We start from the raw sequence: 13,406 nt of genomic DNA, 5'->3' as shown, positions 1-13,406 counted from the left end.
CAAATGTAGAGGTTAAGGCAACTATGAAAAAGAATGAAGAGAAAATGATGATGAGATTCCATACTTTCCTAATTTTGATAAAGGAAACTGAACATGTGGTCAAGGATACCACATCTATGTGGGAAAATTTCTATCATTGCACAAGACCAGTGAAGATACAGTAGAGATCCAGGATGATGATGATGACAGTGACAATGAAGAAGAGGATAACACTCCTTGTGTCACTTTTGATGCTGAAGATTATCAGGCACTGAAGGATGATGATGAAGAGAAAGAGGAAGAAGCTGAAGGGGAAGACAAGGTAAGAGATGAAGATAATGATCTAGTGAGAATTATAGCACAAGTTATAGCCTCCCTTCCTCACTCTCCACCTAAAACTGCTACATCATCAGGGTTGGAGTCAGCTTTAGTAAGTATGATTGCAACCACCTCAGATATATCATTTGCACAATAATTATTTGCCACCTCATAGCTCTAAGTATCTGCAATGGAAGTATCTACCACTTCATCTACCAAGTTGTAGCCCTCTTTATCAGCTCTAGAGTCAACATCATTAGCAAGTTGTTCAACAACTAGTTCTACAATTTTGTTGACTTCTATAGTAGCATATACAATAAGTTTACCATCATGTTCTAAAGTTTTGTCTACTACAACTTTGACAGCATCAACTTTTTTTCTAGTTAGTTCTTCTAGTGTAAGTACTCCAGTTTATGCTCCACCTATTGTTACTTCATTTTTAAGTAGCACATCAGTTTTGGAAATAGTTAGGACTTCCTTCAGTTTTCCTTCAATTGGACCCATTCAAGTTTTTACTACAAGTCCAGCTATTTCTACTATTGTTTCCATTTCTAAGTCCAAGGAAGTTAGCTCAAAAGTAAAAACAAAGACTTCTCTAAAAATTTTGCTTATTGGTAAGGAAATTGATGATGATATTGATGTAGACAAAGAAATTGTAATTCCCAAGTTGGATCTAGATACTACTATAGTGGATGAAATGATACTGATTAGTCATCTTTTGGAACAAAAGGCAAGGTAGAAGTAGCTAAGAGATGAAAGAGATAGAGAGTTTACAATAATTGAAAATGCCAAGAACATAATAATAAAGGCTATAGGTGTTGATGTGGATTCATCATAACACATTTTTTTACAATTGGAAGAAGCTATAAATAAGTTCAATAAGGATACATTTGGACAAGAAAAGCTTATTGAGAAGGCAAAGAAAAAGTTTGATAATAAGGTGCTTGATCACATTTCTCAGTAAATTGCCATTAACTAGGTAGAACTATCTACAATTTTGAGCAATCTTGAACACTCTTTTTCCAATGTGACATCACTTTTTTCTAAGTTATGTGATGTTACAAAGTTTACTAAGGAAATAAAGGAAAAACTCAATAATATTGATGTGGATATGAAGGCTAGTGCTCAAAGGCTACAACTTGACCCTAGTTCAAGTTCAACACATCACATCAAGGTGAGATTTTTGTCAGAAATACAGGCAAAATTGCTAAGAGAGGAAGCTAGGATTAGGTCCACATTGATAGATATACAAAACACGATCCTTCTAGTTATGGACTCAATGTATAAACACATTGCATATTCAAAAACATTGGTCTACGATAGCAATTTTTCCATAGCAGATCATATGATTGAACTTTCTGCAGAAGTTCAAGTGGTACTCTCTACCTACAAAATTTTGCAAGACAACTGGGATAACACATTGGCTCTTATTCTCAAGGTACACTCCAAATTTCTCTCACCTTTTGGTGTCTCTATTGGAATATTTTGCATATCTCTTTGGCATTATTGTCAAAAAGGGGGAGTTGAGACTTGTGGAGACAATAAGGGAGAAAATCGATTGATATTTATACAGAATAAATGGAAGAGAAAGACTATGTATATATTATTCCATATGTATAGGGGAGATATGTGAAAATATATATATAGTAGTTTTACAAAGATCAATTTTGAAAAATCAAAAATCATTATGTCAATGTACACAAGTTTTGGCTCATACGTGTTTTTGTCACTAATGCCAAAGGGGGAGATTGTTGGGATTATGTTGTATTTTTCATTAGTGACAAAACTTGTTCAATTCTGAATGGTTACCAATCTCATCACTTAGTCTATAGTTTATACCGAGCATTCATTGGTTGCCAAGTAAGTTCATCAGTTAAGTAGTTCACACCAAGCATTCCTGAAACTACCGAGTGAATATGTAGTCTAGTAGTGTTTATTGAGCTTACAGTTTTTATCGAACAGATAGTGTTCACTGAGCTTCACAGTGTCTACCAAGTCATCAGTTTGTGTGATGAAAAGCCAATGTTTACTAAGTGAATTCAAGGTAAATGAAGGATTCAATATCTACTGAGTGACACTATATCTACTGAATCTCCAATTGTTACCGAGTTCAAAGCTATGTTGTGTGATTAGTATGGACTGAGCTTCTACTTCTACTGAGTGCATGATGATGCCGAGTAATTTAGTGGACACCATGTATTAGAAGTTCACCAAGTCAGCTTTTAGAACTCGAGTTTCTACTGTTTGGCTGACTTGGTAATATTTTGTTTACTTATGTTTTAGCCAACCTTGCATTTCTAAATATTGGAATGGTATATATGTAATATATTGTATCATTTGCAATATATGCAAGAGAGTATCAAGCAATGGATATGTAATGTTTTGAGAAGAGTGAATGTGAATCAGTAGTAGAGCAAAGTATTCAGCAAGGTCTACAAGGAGTAGCAAAGATATATCAATCACAAGAGGTGATCTATAATTCAAGGATATAATCAGCTATCAAGTTATAAGTCAGATCTACTATTTCTTCTTGATAGGTGAATCAATTTTCCAAATCCTTTAACAGGGTACACTTAATAGTCTTTGTTTAAATTTCCTAACAAAGAGCATACTTCATTGTATGTTTGTAAAACCTCTAACAAGGTGGATCTAGCAGTCCAAATTTCTCTTAACAGGGTAGATCATCAAAAGTGGTCAATGTAAGCCCTAATAGGCCAACTTTATATTGCAGCAATGAAGTTTTATGGGTATCATCCCCACCCTAGTTTTACTTTCTTTTTGGAAGGTTTCTAGGTCACCAAAATACTATGTTCATGTGCTGTGAATGTTTATCTTTTCTCATGCATGCAGTAGATTATATGAATGAATGGTGGATGATTCATGCTATTAAGTGTTGAATAGATTTAAAGTTTTTGAGGTTACTAATTCACCCCTCACGTCTTAGTAACCTAGCTAGTCTTGATTATTTCTAACAATAAATATATATGTATATAGATATATATACATATATATGTATATATTAAAAAGCATCAAGTAGAGCTCAAGTGGTATGAGCTGGTGGCATGGTGCAGCAACAATAACAAAATGGCAGTGCGATAATAGTTTTTGTGGCTATGAGTCATAGAGGTCACTGCAATTAGCACTGATTGCAAGTAGTTTTTCTATGGTTCACCCACCATGTGTGTGTGTGTGTATGTTTATATATATATATATATATATATATATATATATATATATATATATATATATATATATATATATATATATATATATATATATATATATATATATATATATATATATATATATATATATATATATAGATATATTTATATATTTGTGTGTATATACATATGTATATGTGTGTGTGTGTGTGTGTATTAAAAAACATCAAGTAGAGCTCAAATAGTATGACCTAGTGGCATGGTGCCGAAACAATAACAAAATGGCAGTGCAAGGATAGTTTTGTGGCTGTGAGTCATAAAGGTCATTGCAATTAGCATTGATTACAAGTAGTTTTGCTATGGTTTACACACCACAACATCTAGTAATGTGGTTAGTATGACTGCAACAAAAAAAAAACCATAATTTATGACAAAATAAATTGTGATTTATTTGCCTCAAATTGTGTGTAGAGGTTGTATGACCCTATTATGCAAATTTTGTTTGCCTCCCCAGTTAACATTATTCAAAATTGACAATGTTTATATGAAAATGGGGGTTTTGATGCCTTCTAAATCCAAATATGAGGTTTATTTGGCCTTGAAATGCTCCAAAAATTAGAGACCCCCTACTTTCATAGAAAATACACACAAAATTTCTAGATTTGTTCTATCAAACCCATGTTTTCCTTTTTCTTCAAACAAGAATAAGTAGTTGTAGGCAAGACTCTAATACCATGTAGAATTTGACAATGAACAAATGCATAAATACCTAGATATCTTGCATATAAATAACCTATTACAAGGAAGAGAGAGAGAGAGAGAGAGAGAGAGAGAGAGAGAGAGAGAGAGAGAGAGAGAGAGAGAGAGAGAGAGAGAGAGAGAGAGACATTTTCTCATCATACAAGAAGATTGAATTTACTTGTGCAAATTAGAATGAATAAATTTACAACCAATCAATCCTTATGAAGAAGATTGAAAATCTAAATGGGAAACACTAAGAGGTAAATGAAATTTAATACTTACTAATTAATTATTAAATGGAAATGCAACGTGCATAAAGTGAAATCTTAAGAAGGGAGTAAAGGTAATTTAATAAATTAAATTAAATTAACCACTTACTCTAACAGAAATAGAACAATTAGAGGAGCTTTCTTCTTGGGTAAAAGATTAATTTCATGGACAAGAAAGAAGTGGATTTGTATTTCATCATCCATAACAAATACTGGATATGATTTTCATGCAAAGAATTATTCAAAGATTGTACGGATCAAGCAATTGTTGAAAGAGATAAAGGAAGAGATCACTGAACCTATTGTGATTTATTGTGATTGTACAAGTGATACAAAAAAATCAAAGAATATTGTGATGCATACAAAGACTAAGTATATTGAGATCAAATATCATTACTTGAGAGAGCTGGTACATAAAAGAAAGAAGTGAGACTAGGATATGTGAACACAATGGAATAGTTATTTGACATATTCACTATGGCATTACTTAAGGATGGTTTTTTGTATCTAATAATAAAGTTAGGCATCATCCCTCTACCTGAAGAAAATTGAGTAGAGATGATGCATTGCATCAATTGTTATGAGCATAATATCTTACAAATTGATGAAGGAGGTCACACTTTAGGAGCCACCTAAATTTTTCAAAAAGAGAAGCAAGGAACTGACATATAAGTAGAAAAAACTACAAGGAGTTGTTGAGATGACATTGGTGTATTAGTTAGACTAGTGACATGAAGATGTGTGTGTATGGTATGTCTTTCGAATTGTTGTGAAAAAGGGAGAGAATAACATGATTAAGTTGCCATATAAGTTATCAAAATAAAGAGGGAGAGTATTACTGAGAATATTATTGCATGATTGTTAGGATTTACATATAAGAGAGAGAGAATGATTACTACCAAGAGGGGGACATAGGTAGCTATAGAGAAGAGCATGTATTGAATTGATAGAGGGAGCATCTTGAAATTAATTAGATGAGAATCAAAATATAACTAAGAAAGAGAGAACATAAACAAAGAGGGAGAAGACAATATATAGAGCCCAACTCCCACAAGCTCTAGTGAACCCCATTTCGAAGCTCATTTGAGGCCTCTAAGATCTTCAATGGTGAGCCTAAAGTTTTAATACCAAAATTACAAACACAAAAAATAATTCCACAAATACTCATTTTATGGAACTTTGCCTCAACTGGTAGGTTGATATATCCAAGATGAACATCCACCTCTGAAATTAGGACAATCTAAGCATGTATGCCTATCTTACTAAGTAACAAGACATCACAAACAACAACTCTGCACTAAGACAACCCTTATTTAAGAAACAAAAAGGAAATATTTTTGGGTGATGCAAGATTTCTCTTACACCTAGGATCTTCCTACATCAACTATATCATTTTATTAATGAAAAGCATTTGAAAATAAGAGATCATGAGATAACCTAGTGAAAGATTGAGTTGAGATATGTTAAGTATTATGGAAATAAAATGGGAACTTGATAAATTAGATCTTAACAAGATAATTTTTTGTTCAATCAATACATGAAGTGTAGAAGATAGTTGGATGAAGCTAAGAGTTGAAACATGTCAAAAGGATAAGCTTGACCGAGTATCATTATTACATGATCAATGAAGGAGATCAAGCACAAGATTAAGGAACTTAAGTAGAAGCTGAGTGAAAGAGTGCAAGATGAGCATTAGTTATTGGCAAGAAAATGTATGAAATAAGTGTATAAGTGACAGAGCATAGTAATGATTGAACAATCCTATTAGTACCGAGAGAGAAATTATACTGTGTATTGAGCTACATAATAACGAACTGAGCTAAAACCCATAGTGATTGCTGAGTGATAGAAAAAGTTATAGTTTGAGAAAGATTTGATTTTGAGGCCAACATACTTTAGATTTTGAATTACTCAAAGCACATTGAAGATAAGAATTTTTGAGTTGACATATTTAATGCATGATATTTTGTTTCATGATCAGAGGTAAGGATTTGATCAAAAGTTTAAAGAAGAAGAAGGAGAGAAAAAAGGATAGAATGATTCAATGAATCTAACCTAACCCTAATAGTCATTTTGTAAAACATTTAATCAAGTGACATAATAATGGAATGTTCGAAAGGCCTCTAACAAGGCCACTCCTAACAGGGTGATTAAATAATTTAACAAGGTCACATTTAATAGTGCGTTGTATAACCTTTGACATGCATGCATCTTAATTGGGTTAACTCTAGAAAAGTTATGACTGGTAGGATGTCACCTGGTGGTTTTTCCTAAATTGGATTTCTATGCTAAATCCTAGTGTCAAAAGTGTTATTTTCATGTGTGGATGTTATTTTTTCTCATGCCATATTTTATTGTAGTTTATTTACTCACAGTCAACACCTATAGATATAAGGAGTTAAGATATTACATGAAATGTTAAAATTTTGATGATATGCTATAGAGAATGAGTGGGTATTTGAGATTGATTAATTTGTTTGAAGTGATTAAAAGTTGAATTGGTACATCTAGACCTAAGTATAATTGATTAACCCCTCCCTCGCCCACACCACACCCGCCACCCCTCTCAGTTAATCAAAATTATTATCACAAGTTTATTATTTTAGATATATATGTTTAAAATTTATATTTGTAGTAAAGGACCTAAGAGTGATGGTTAGGGTTCCACTTAATTTATGTGAGGGTAGATAATTTGATAAAAAATGTTAGGTCATAGTTTAATTTAATGTATAGAGTTAAGATTCGAAGTTGTTTAATGGCTAGTATACTTATATTTAAACATGTACATGTTTAAAATGTACTCAACAAGGACAAATTCTCAAGGTTTGGGAAGGCTCATCCTAAGCTCAAAAGAGAACACTCATCTCTTGCAAGTATAATTTTTCTAAAGAACTTTCCCCTTATACGTACTTGATTTTATTTTTTATAGTGTGTGCATTAGTCAATGATGTAAATGTTGCACAATATGAAATTGAAGTTGAAGAAATGGATATTGAAGAAGGTCCATCACAAGGTCAAAGAATGATGTTCATTGAGCTCTTTAGTTCATTAAAAGCTAAATTTATTATATTTGTATATGTTGTATTTAGATAAAATCATATAATATTTCAAGCTAGGTATGTGCACACATATGTTCGCTAAGAAGATTATATTTTAAGACATTTAATATAAATAAATCTTGTAGCCCAAGATCAAGCAATAGATGAGAATGTTAGTCTAGCTTAAAGATTGAAGAGGAAAATTAATCATAGAAACATGTATCATTTAGTTGAAATGGTTGTGGAAAAAATTAGAGAACTTTCTATTCAACCTACACATACTACGAAGAAGAAATTGAATAAAAAGTACAAGGAAATACTTGGATAATATGATAATCTTGATACAATGGAGAAAACTCAATTGTTATTAATTTCACTTCTTAAAGATGAATTAATAAAGGCATTAAAATTGTTGGGTATAGATAAAAGTATGAAAAAGATGAGGACTTCTCAATTACAAAAAGATATTCTTGAGAGTCTTAAAGAAATATTGCATTCCATTGAGAAAATAACTAGATATGCAGATAGATTCATTGCATGAGGAGTGATAATAAAATATATTTTGAAAAAGAAAATGTCCCCCCAACAAAGATATGTCCACTTTCATCTGATATTGGGTATGTATCCAGAAGAAAATATTACATTATCTAAAAGGAAGAAACAATTTCGATGATAGTGCATTAGAAGGTAATTGGGCACTAATGTGTAGAGGTCCTCTATCTAATAGAATTGAGGAAATGGTTAAGAACTTAGTTATCTTAGAATCTAATAACCTCTAATCCAAAATGAGAGAGGTCGTCTTTCTTATTGGATCACAATGCCCATGGCATTCTTACTCTTAGGATTGATACTGTGATAGAAACCTCATACTAGCATTTAAATGATACCAATCTATTTAGTTCTCATGTAGATGCAATCATTTTAGGAACCTAATGACACACATGCTTCTTAAGTCGATAGGTTATTCTCCTCGAAAGACTTTAACCAGATTTTCTTATGTATCAAAGTAGGTCAAAGCCAATTTGAGCATAGAGCATAAGGGATTCTCATTGACAAGAAGAATGTAAGAATGTTGGTCATGAAAGTTTGTTATTTCTTTTCATACTATTTTTAACGTGCAAGGAATAATATGATCGTTAAAAATTGGGGCCAATAGAGGAAGGAGAATGGCTATAATTCCAAGTTAACTTCTTCTTCAAGGAGGATTCATTGCAAGTAAAAGAACTTATTTTGCATGGGCAAAGAAAATGTGGTATAGGAAACTATATTTGTCCATTCAAAGAGAAAGGATGAAGTTTTTTTGCACACCTAAAGATATATTAGTTATATTTGGAGAAGATGTGGAATCCTAAAATAAAGGTCTTCCCATGTGCATATGTTTGCAGTTGTTATTTGTAGTAGAGGAGAGATTATTATTGCAACACTTGACAAGGTGTTGGATACACTTAGGAAAGATGTGGACTTCTATGGGAAAGGAATCTAGGGTACACCATTAAAAGGGTAACTAGACACACATGGAGGAGATGGGAAATTTCAAAGGATATGTGTATGTTTATGTATGAGAGATGTGTTTGCATTTTTATGTTCTCTCATTTTACAAACTATCATAGGATCTATGATTTAGACATTCACTAGTGGAGTCAATTTGATGCTTCTTGGGTCAGCGTAAAAGATTAGTTAGGGCACTTCAACAAACTAAAGAGATTACAATCAAAACCGATATGTATGTTCCTCTCTTGTTGAAAATAATGTAATAATGGGGGATGGTAGAATTTTAAAATTAGTGTATGCTAGGTTTAGATTAGGTTAAATAAATTAAATTAGTATTATGTTAGCTATAGTTAGTTAAGGTGAATTAATGTTTGTATGAAGATTTATTTTTAAAAAGTAAGGCTTATTATAACTATTTAGATATTATGTAATTCAATGTCTACGTGGAATCATAAAATAATAATTCTATTGTTATTTTCTTTACTTTATAGCTTATATAATGTATCTTTACCATTCACAACTTCAATAGAGTATCTTCAATCATGTCGCATGAACAAGCAAAAAGATTTTGGCTTTTAAAATGTTTATGAATAAGTTGACCATTTTAGCATAATAAGAAAAACTAAAACAAAACTAGATATAAAACCTTTTAATTACTATCTCTACATTTTCTTATTTTCCCACAACTTCTGTTCCAGTCATCAAAGAAATTTTAAGTGGCCCATGCAGGGAAGCTGAGTTCATATTTAACTTATTTATGTAAAAAACCACCATTATTGCAAGTTTGATGAATTGCTATCTTATCAGGTGGTTGGACAGCGGGAGCTACAACGAATAAAACAATACATTTCTTATTAAAACGAGTCTAAGCTAGAAGCTTGCGGTCAACTTTTAAGGAAGGGATGGCATAGAGATGGTTTTTCCTTGACACGGTGGCTCCGAACTCTTCTTCCATATCCAAGTCAGCAGGATCACCTTCGAGCCTCCAGTCAAAGCAGTGCCAGAACTGAGCCAAAACAAAGGACATCTGCCCGATTGCCATGTGCCAACCCGGGCAGCCCCTCCTCCCTGTCCCAAACGGCAGCATATCATACTCCTGCCCCTGGTACTCAAAGCTCTTGTTTCCCTCGAATCTCTCGGGCTTGAACTCCTCCGGATCTTCCCACACATTTGGGTCTCTTGAAATGGCCCACGCATTCACAAAGAGCTTTGTTTTCTTGGGTATGACATAGCCCTGCGGTCCTACAGTCACAGCTTCGCTATTCTCATGGGGGAGCAACAACGGTCCTGGCATGTATAGCCTCAGCGACTCTTTAATCACACATTGCAGATAGTGCATCTTGGGAAGGTCAGATTCAGTTACCATGCGATTTTCACCTACAATAGAGTCAATTTCCTCCTGCAGTTTCTTGGCCACCCGGGGATGCCTGAGCAGAGCAGTGATTGCCCATTCCATGCTAGTTGCTGTTGTCTCCATCCCACCAATGAACAGATCCTGTTCAAACATATATTGTAGGACTAAATTGTTAGAAGAACATTAAACAAATCTAAGGAAGTAGAAATAAAATGAATATTCACTTGATTCTTGACACTAACTCTATGATCTATTTTTCCTATTCTCCAATTGGGTTGAGATCATCATCTTATCTAGACAAACTATTTTACAAAACTTCTACCCTAAAACAGAATCGAGCAAAGATCAAGAGAGAGGGGGCAGAGAAAGCGACGTACGAAGAGCACTGCTTTGATATTATCTTTAGTGAACTCCACGTCGAGAGACTGGGATTCTTCCACGTCGAGCAGCACATCCAGAATGTCCTTACTCCACTCCTTTTTCTCCTCCAGAGCCCTTCTCTTGTGCTCAATATGGTCGTCAATAATTCTCCCAACAATCCTGTCGAAGAAGTTGTGGGCATTCACCATGCGTTTCTTGAGGCCTTGCAGGTCCATCCAATCTATGGAAGGAAAGAAGTCCCCAATGTTAACAGCAGAAAGGGTGCTGATAATCTCCCTCACCATGTCTTTGAGTTCACCCCCTTTCCCAGTCACATCATCAACGTCGAATCTCGTCCCAGTCAGCATCCTCCAAATAATGGCCGAGGTGATATCCAGCAGAGACTTGCTGACATTCACAGCAACAGTCCCCTGCTCGCTTCTCTCCCACATGGATTTCATAGCGAGAGAAACCTCCTCTGCTCTGAGGGACCGAAAGGACTCAACTCTCTTTGCACTGAGCAACTCCATGACACAGACCTTTCTCATGTGTCTCCAGTAAGGACCATAAGAAGCCAGGCCCATGTTCTTGTTGTTGTAAGCGATGTGTTTTCCAGCAGCAGTAGAGGGTCTGTTGGCGAACACTAAATCGTGTGCCTTCAGAAACTCCCTCGCCATCTCAGAAGAAGAGACCACCACGCAGGGCAGAAAACCCAATCTCAAGTACATCACAGGCCCATATTTCTTTGAGAGCTCATGAAAACTACGGTGTGGAAGCTTCCCAAGCTGATGGATGTTTCCTATGATGGGCAATGGGGATGGCCCCGGAGGCAACTTAGGATCCCTCTTCAACTGCTTGAATAATACCCACACGAGGACTACAAATGCCAACCCTAGAGCAGTGATCATTTGGCCACAAAATTGTTCTAGAAATTCAAAGGAAGCTGCCATTGTGAAATGAACTTAGCAGACACACACAAGCTTTTCTTTGAATACTCCTCTGCTCGCGGGCTTCTATTTATATATAGGGAGAGATGCCTCTATTGCTCCTCGTGGTCAATAGTCAAGGTTTGTGGGCCTTGTTATATATCTATTCAAGGAATTACGCTATACAATGGCTCAACCGAATATGACAAAGTCGAATAGCTTACGAACAATACTTCCAAGCCTGGAATAGACAATAACGACAAATATGAAGAAGATACTTATGCAAATAATTGAGATGTATACGTGTAATTGTCTGGAACATTCAACGATAAAGCCTCACACGTTTTAAAACGTTGAAAAATCAAGAAGTCCGTAAAGGTTAAATGTGTCTTGAGATTATATTAATCTATCTTGTTATAAAAACTATGAAGCTATCATGTTCTAATTTTTTTAGTTTAACTCATATTTCTATTTTTTAAAAAATCTCATCCTGTCTGTGCTTCTAAATTGTATTGAAAAATGATCAAAGATACTCTATGGTGAATGATACTCCAAATAAAATAATAGTTCTTTAACCAAAATAAGAGACATAAAATTAAGAAATGCAAGTGACAAATATAAACCATAGGAGAGAATTCAAATTATATGATTATAAGATTCTTATGAGGATATAAGATTGCAAAATTATGTTTGGTTCTTCTTAGTGAAGTGAAAAATTTAAATACAAATAAATAAATAATAATTGTATCATTTATTTTATTGTGGAATACTTTATGTAGTCTGATAAATATTATTTATAATAAAATAACATTGATAAAATATTACTCATATAATAAAAAATTGATTAAATGAAAAGGCATGGAAGATAAATCATTTTCTTATTTCTTTTTATTTGATTATTCCATTGAGAAGATCACATAATTTACATCTCACTACTTTCAAGTACATCAAAATCTATTAAAAAAACTATAGTACCAACAAGTGTTGCATGCAACTCGAGTCCCTACCTATGGTGGGGTAGGAGGAAGATGTAGATGTCTTAGCACAAGTTCTGTCACTTTGACATATAAAAGGGTTGCAATCAAGTGGAAAATCATCAGTCTGTCTTATGAATTCAAGGAATAAAAATTCAATGAAAACTAGCATAGAGGCATTGTACATTAATCTTCTCTTAAAAAATAAATAAATAACCTTATTAAACTTCTCTTAAAAAATCAATTAAACAACCTTATAAATCTGCAACTGTTTTAAACAACCTTGTTTGTCTACAACTCTAATTGCATTATTAATCTAAAAAATAAATATTTGAAATTTTTTAAAATTAAATAATAGTGAAATTAAGTCTGAACATATGCTCAAAAGAATTTAGGGGTCACAAAAAATTTCCATAAAACTCGAGTAAAGTTTGCTCATTGGTTTTGGACTATAAAAAATATTGGACACCATCAATGTCATAAGTAGAGAAGATTGATAATCTAATTGGAGATGACAACCTACCTTGAAAAATAACCAAAAGATGTGAATCATGAAAATATGTATTCTTGATTAAATATTTAATTAAGGCTTTCACTTATTCAGCATGTGGAAAACACAGACCTAGAGTCAAAAATTTATCCTAACTGGTAGAAACATATATGCCAATAGGAAAATTCAAACATTGTAAATTGTTTAAAAGAAATGAGAAAGTTGCCAATCTTGTCTCCTCCTACTAAAATCGTAATAGATGCCAAATGATAACACAAAGTCAGTAAAGAACTAGGGAAAAG

General features: G+C 33.6%; 1 pseudogene across 1 annotated transcript; it reads right to left on the bottom strand.

Annotated features, from left to right (window-relative positions):
• Positions 1-9,710: 9,710 nt before the first annotated feature.
• On the bottom strand, positions 9,711-11,664 carry LOC149560085 (cytochrome P450 750A1 pseudogene; annotated as a pseudogene). Its single transcript, XR_016364210.1, has 2 exons — positions 10,732-11,664; positions 9,711-10,495 (listed from the first exon to the last, which is right to left on the bottom strand). The product of XR_016364210.1 is annotated as a cytochrome P450 750A1 pseudogene (transcript).
• Positions 11,665-13,406: the final 1,742 nt, after the last annotated feature.

The sequence above is a fragment of the Cupressus sempervirens genome, chromosome 4, assembly GCF_028749045.1.
Source record: "Cupressus sempervirens isolate cs-2001-9-10 chromosome 4, ASM2874904v1, whole genome shotgun sequence".
Taxonomy (NCBI): Eukaryota; Viridiplantae; Streptophyta; class Pinopsida; order Cupressales; family Cupressaceae; genus Cupressus; species Cupressus sempervirens.
Note: the sequence above shows the minus strand (reverse complement) of the source record. Positions and strands in the feature narration are given on the sequence as shown.